This window comes from Phoenix dactylifera, unplaced genomic scaffold (genome assembly GCF_009389715.1).
Source record: "Phoenix dactylifera cultivar Barhee BC4 unplaced genomic scaffold, palm_55x_up_171113_PBpolish2nd_filt_p 001451F, whole genome shotgun sequence".
NCBI lineage: Eukaryota > Viridiplantae > Streptophyta > Magnoliopsida > Arecales > Arecaceae > Phoenix > Phoenix dactylifera.
This window is the reverse complement of record NW_024068769.1, coordinates 16,379-22,142: the sequence shown is the minus strand read 5'-3', so window position 1 is coordinate 22,142 and position 5,764 is coordinate 16,379. Positions and strand designations below refer to the sequence as shown.

At 41.7% G+C, this 5,764-nt stretch overlaps 1 pseudogene; it reads right to left on the bottom strand.

The window, feature by feature from the left end:
* Positions 1-929: 929 nt before the first annotated feature.
* Positions 930-2,657, bottom strand: LOC120108636 (annotated as a pseudogene).
* Positions 2,658-5,764: the final 3,107 nt, after the last annotated feature.

Sequence of the window (5,764 nt, the reverse complement as noted above, 5' to 3'; positions counted from 1 at the left end):
AATAAAATCATATATTTGGATACGGATCGGATCGTCATCTATCCATGTTTCTTTTTTTTTTTTAATAGATAAGAATATGAATATTAGTCGGATGCTCAATTTCTATTTATATCTACATAAATTTAGATTTAGATAACAAAAATAAATTTGGATGGATATTATCGATTTATCCACCTTCATCTTTATTTCTTAAGATGTCGACAAGGGCAATTAAGAAAATTCCAAAGTTTTAAAGCCTCATGTAACTTTTAACTGAGCTTAGTTCATGCCTGCTTCACCGAGATGGATGGAAGGGTTGCTTTGGATCAAAATAATAACTTCATGGGCCGGACCGGCCCGGTCTAAAACTTTTCAAAGTAAAGCAGGGCCAAGTGCAATATGGGAAACTAGTGAGAAATCAAACTATATTTTCTCAAAATAAAAACTTGAGTATTGGACCACAAGGTCCACAATAACCCCCTCAACATAGTCTACATTTGACTTGTAAATCTTCAATTACAACTACCGAATTATAAGAGGATTAGAAGAAGTAGTTGTACTTTTTTTTTCTTTCTAGGCTAGAGAAATTCAATTTTTTTTCGAGATGTTGAAGATGAATACGAGTTTAAACTTAACAAAAATGATGATGATAAAAAAATTGGCATAAGCTGGAATTCTCACTAATTCATTTTCCTGACTTGCCATCAGTGTTGAAGGACAAGTGATGATTATAAGTCACAGAAAGAACTTTGATCCTTCTATGCAGTTCAGTAATCTTACAAACCAGTCCGGGGCTCAACCTACTCAAGCCAGATCAAGAATATTTTAACCATAAAAGGTTGTGATCACACATCCATCATTCCCAAGGCCACGACAAATGGTGTATGAATTTTTGTGGCCTAACTTTGCATTGTAGAGTCCTATGATAACACGGCAGTTCTCATATTATCTATCTCGAAAATGAATGGCTCTCGTTCATTATTGAAATCCGACAGGTACTAAAAATATGGTACATAGTGCATCATGAAGACGACGAAAAATCATCTGGCCCTAATATGTACAATGTGACAGCCATCTATGATGATCCAAATTTCTATGGTGCAAAAGTCGCGCCACAAAGAATTTTGATCCATCTAATTATAACAAGATTTCTCGTCCGCTTGCCACTGGACTGACCATCACCAACCGACCATCAATTACAACATCTTACGAACATACACAAGAACTGAAAAAAATTATTACACTTTTTTACACGCTAGAATAATTTCAATAACAAAAATAGGATGCTAGCCATCACAGCATCCACACTTCTTCGCCACAGCCACTCGTCCTAAAAGCATGCATACATAAATCCAAAAAATCAGCAAATAAAAAGTTATATAAAAAAAAAAGGTCATTAAGATGTTCCGGCCGGAAAATTTACCGTCGCCACTGCCGAAATGCCGTAATAACCGGATGACGACGCGCCGGAGAAGTCCCCGCTCGAGTCATAACCACCACCAACACCGGCCACCAACTCCTCCGCGGCCGCCGCCGCCGCCGCCGCCGATGGTGGAGTTGTCGAGCGTGAAGCCAAGCTGGTACGCCGGCGTCCCGTCGGGCTTGAACAGCCCGTAGTTCCTCTCCGACGCCGGGCCGGGCTTCAGGTTCTCGTTGAAGAGCGCAAACACGTACGCCCACAGCGGCACCTTCGGCACGAGGGGCGTCCCCTTCCCTCCGCCACCAGCTTCATCAAATTCCCGTTGTACTTGGCCGCGTTCTCCGCCGTCGCCCCCGCCTCGTCGGCGTCGCCGGCCGACGGCCACCCGGTCTCAGAGACTCTCACCTCGACCCTTTCGTCGTGCCGGCGGCGGCGATGGCGTGGTAGACGGCGTCGACCTGGGCGTGGAGGAGATTGGAGTACCGGAGGCCGGACCCCTGGTCGGCGACGGCGGCGGCGCCTGGCTGGAGGAGGGCGTAGTCGAGGGCAACGCGGGAGGGGTCCTTCTTGTAAGCGAAGTACGGGTACGCGTTGACGAAAAAGGGGGAGCCGGTGCGGGCGTGGAAGGCGAGGATGGGGGAGACGAGGGGAGGAGGTCGGGCGGAAGGCGGCGGTGGAGGGCGGGTAGGAGTCGCCGAGGATGGCGAGGGAGTGGGTGGTCGTGACGGCGATCTGGCGGCGAGGCCGAGGGAGGCGAGGGCGGAGTGGAGGTTGTCCATGGCGGAGGAGTAAGGGGGGAGGGCGGTGTTGTTGCTGGTGAGGACCTCGTTGCCGACGGTGAGGAAGCCGATCTTGACTGCCGGGAGGTAGGCCTGGATGTTGGACTGGACCCAGGTCAGGGCCTCGCCGGCGTCGGCGGCGACTTTAGGGAGGCTGCTGTCGGGGATTTCGACGACGAGCTCAATGCCGGTGCTGGCAAAGGCACGGATGGTGGCGGGGTCGGCGTCGTAGAGGCGCACGCGGCCGATGCCGATGGAGGAGACGAGGCGGGGCACCATCTCCCAGCGAGGGTAAATTGTTGGCGACCCGGCCGTAGTTGACGCCCACCAGAGACGCCGAGGTGGCCGAGCACCACGGAGCCCGGAGAACTAGCTCGAGCAGTAAAGCAAGCACGAAAGGAAGCAGATAATGGACGGACATTGTCGAAGTCAAGTCATTTAGGAGCTGAGCCGGACGAAAAGAAGGGAGAGGCAGTGGGGAGGGGGAAGCTGGATTTTTGTCCGAGGCCGAGATAGGCGGCATCCAAAAGGACTGACGCAGTGAGAATAGGGGTTGTGGGCAGCCTGAAAAAGTATTATGGGAAACGGATGTTGAAGGCCGGCGGTTCTATTTCTCGAGAATGGCTTATTCATTACAATTGAATTGAATTCGGGAGAGCAGACAAATATGAGGATGGCTACTCATTGATACAGGCACAAGCAGATTGGTGCGGAATTGACCTTCTATCAGATAGCTCATATGTATCGGAAGACGAATAGAGCAGGCAAATTGGGCCACCTCTTATGTTGCCCAACATTCTGGAAAGATCATCTAGATAAGCCTAGCATTGTATTTCAGATCCTGTTGTTTTGCTTACTTTTACTTGATATGGCAGATTGTACTCGCATTAGAATTATATAAAATGAAATGCTGTTTTGACCAAAAAAAAAAGGTGAAATATATTGGCTGGACCTGATCCACCAACTCACCAATCCAACTGGCATATGGCTTTCGTTAGTTTCTTTCATTTAATTTTTTTTTACTGTCATACCCTTCTAAATATTAAAATTTGCATAAATACCCTCTTAAAATTGATATTTACGATATATACCCTTATAAAATACTTATTTTGCATTATATGCCTTTATTTTTTTTTTGCATATATGCCCACACCATCTACGTCATCAAAAAAATTAGCAGTTTAAAAATTAAAAATAACTGAAATATCCTAATGGGTAGATATGTAAAAGAAAATATTTATAAGGTATATATGGCAAATAATTAGCTTTACAAGGATATTCATGCATTTCACATATTTAGGAAGGTTTACATGCAAAAAATTCTAATTTTATTTTCCTCTATTTCAGCCTGTTTAACACTTGAATTTGTCTAGGTGGCCTTTTACCACATGGTCGTGGAGGTTGTTATAAATCTGAAGGGTTCGAAGTCCTTCGATGATTTAGGAATGATTGATGTTGTTCTTCCACCCAGTGAGCATAGCAATAAGCAAGGAAGCTTGAGTTTTGCAATTTATCGTGTGCCTTTAAAAGATTCTATCCTTTCATATATTCTAATGTTATGCCCCTCATATATTCATCTATAACAATAAAGATTATAAGCTATATTTTAATTAAATAAGATATAGATGTTGTTATAAATGAAAAAGAATAAAGTAGAATTAATCCCATAATTAAAGAACTTCCATAATTCTTTTTGTTATCTAATTGTCAAATCAATTTTTTTTAAGCAATCTTTTTATAAAAAACATCGAGGAGTAGACACTAGACAAATCCAAGTGTTAAAACAGGTTAAAATTAAAAAAAAAATAAAATTAAAATTTTTTGCATGTAAAACCTTCCAAAATATGTGAAACTGCATGAATACCCTCGCAAAGGTATTATTTGTATATATACTTTTATAATGTTTTCTTTTGCATATCTACCCATTAAGGATATTTTAGTCGTTTTTAATTTTAAACCGCTAATTTTTTAACGGTATTAGATGGTGTGGGCACATATGCAAGAAAAAAGAAAAATATCAATTTTATAAGGGTATACATGTAAATATCAATTTTAGGAGGGTATTCATGCAAATTTCAATATTTAGGAGGATATCTATATAAAAAATCCTTGGAGTTTTAACTTAAAACAAAATAATAATTTTAAAAATAAATATAATAGATTTATTTCATAAAAATTTATATGTTTAAAAAATTTTAAAATTTTTATAACTCTTCTAAAAAATGTTGGTTTCTGAAGCTCGAGCAAAAAAAGCAAGCATGAAAGAAAACAGATAATAAATGGACGACTGAGATGGATGAAAAAGATGGGAGAGGCAGTGGGAAGGGGAGGGTGGATATTTGTCCGAGACATATAGGCGACATCCAAGGGTGAAAGCAATTGGCCGGACCAGATCCACCAGCCCACAACGTACACAGATATGGCTTGCACTGCTTTCTTTCATTTGAGAAATTATATCACATGATCATGTATGTTGATATAATTGTTTATTTTTATAATAATACATCGAAATGAGCGTTGATGAATGAAACTCATGAAAACGAGCAATGATTGATGATGTGCACAACTATGGCGCATAAAGTGTAGGATTCAACACAGTTGAGTTGGTGGACGATACAGTCTAAACCAATAACTTCATCTTGGCGGTAAAGTGACCGGATCTGGTGGCGTCGGTAGCTAACGGACAAGGAGGGCAATGAGGTGTTGGGTTTGCGATTTTGGGTTCTTTCTTCGTGTATCCATCTAATACGCCCATTTGATAACAGTATTGGCGTCCGCGATGTCCTAGTTCTTTTGTTTCTCTCTTTAATTATCACCATTTTGATCCACCGTACATAGGTCTTACATGTTCAGCGTGGCGTTTGGTGGCCTCAGGCTGAATCAGACAAATTGTGGCATTTTTCACAGCCCCATTGGGTCTCAAGGACCCAAGGAGTGGGTGGCTTTAGCCAAAACAGTGCAACTTGGCTTTATTTTATACTGTTAATTCCATATAAGTATCCAAAATCTATCTAGTGAATAATCGATATGGGATAAATACACGTCCGCACGGATTTTTACATACTTCTTCCGTTGAATGCTCTGACGTTCTCGTCAGACTAATGGTTCAAATCCATTCAAATCTAATCACACAACACACGATCGGTCTGTGGTCATCCCCAATGAATCTGTGCTGCCAGTATCCCCTAGTCTGTATAGGTTGAGGACTGGGTCCGCACTGATACCATTTATAACAACCTAATATCTCATCCAAAATGGCTAGCCGAAAGTATTATTTGGGTTATTTGATGCTGTATAAGTACCTAAAATCTATCCAGCGAATAACCGATGTGGGACTAAACACACGCCCGCACAGATCCTTATAGATACCCTCGAAGGTTTTTTTTTTTTTTTCCAACTATACACACTCATTAATTAAATTAGAGATTCAGCAGAATACATGTTGCTTTATAGTACAAAAGATTCACTTATTGAAGGGTCCTAAAATCAAGATTGACACATACTTTGCTTTCATTGTCTCAATTTGATTTTGATAGGGATTATGAATTATACATGGCATTAGAGCAAGCTAATAAGTTTGGAGTTC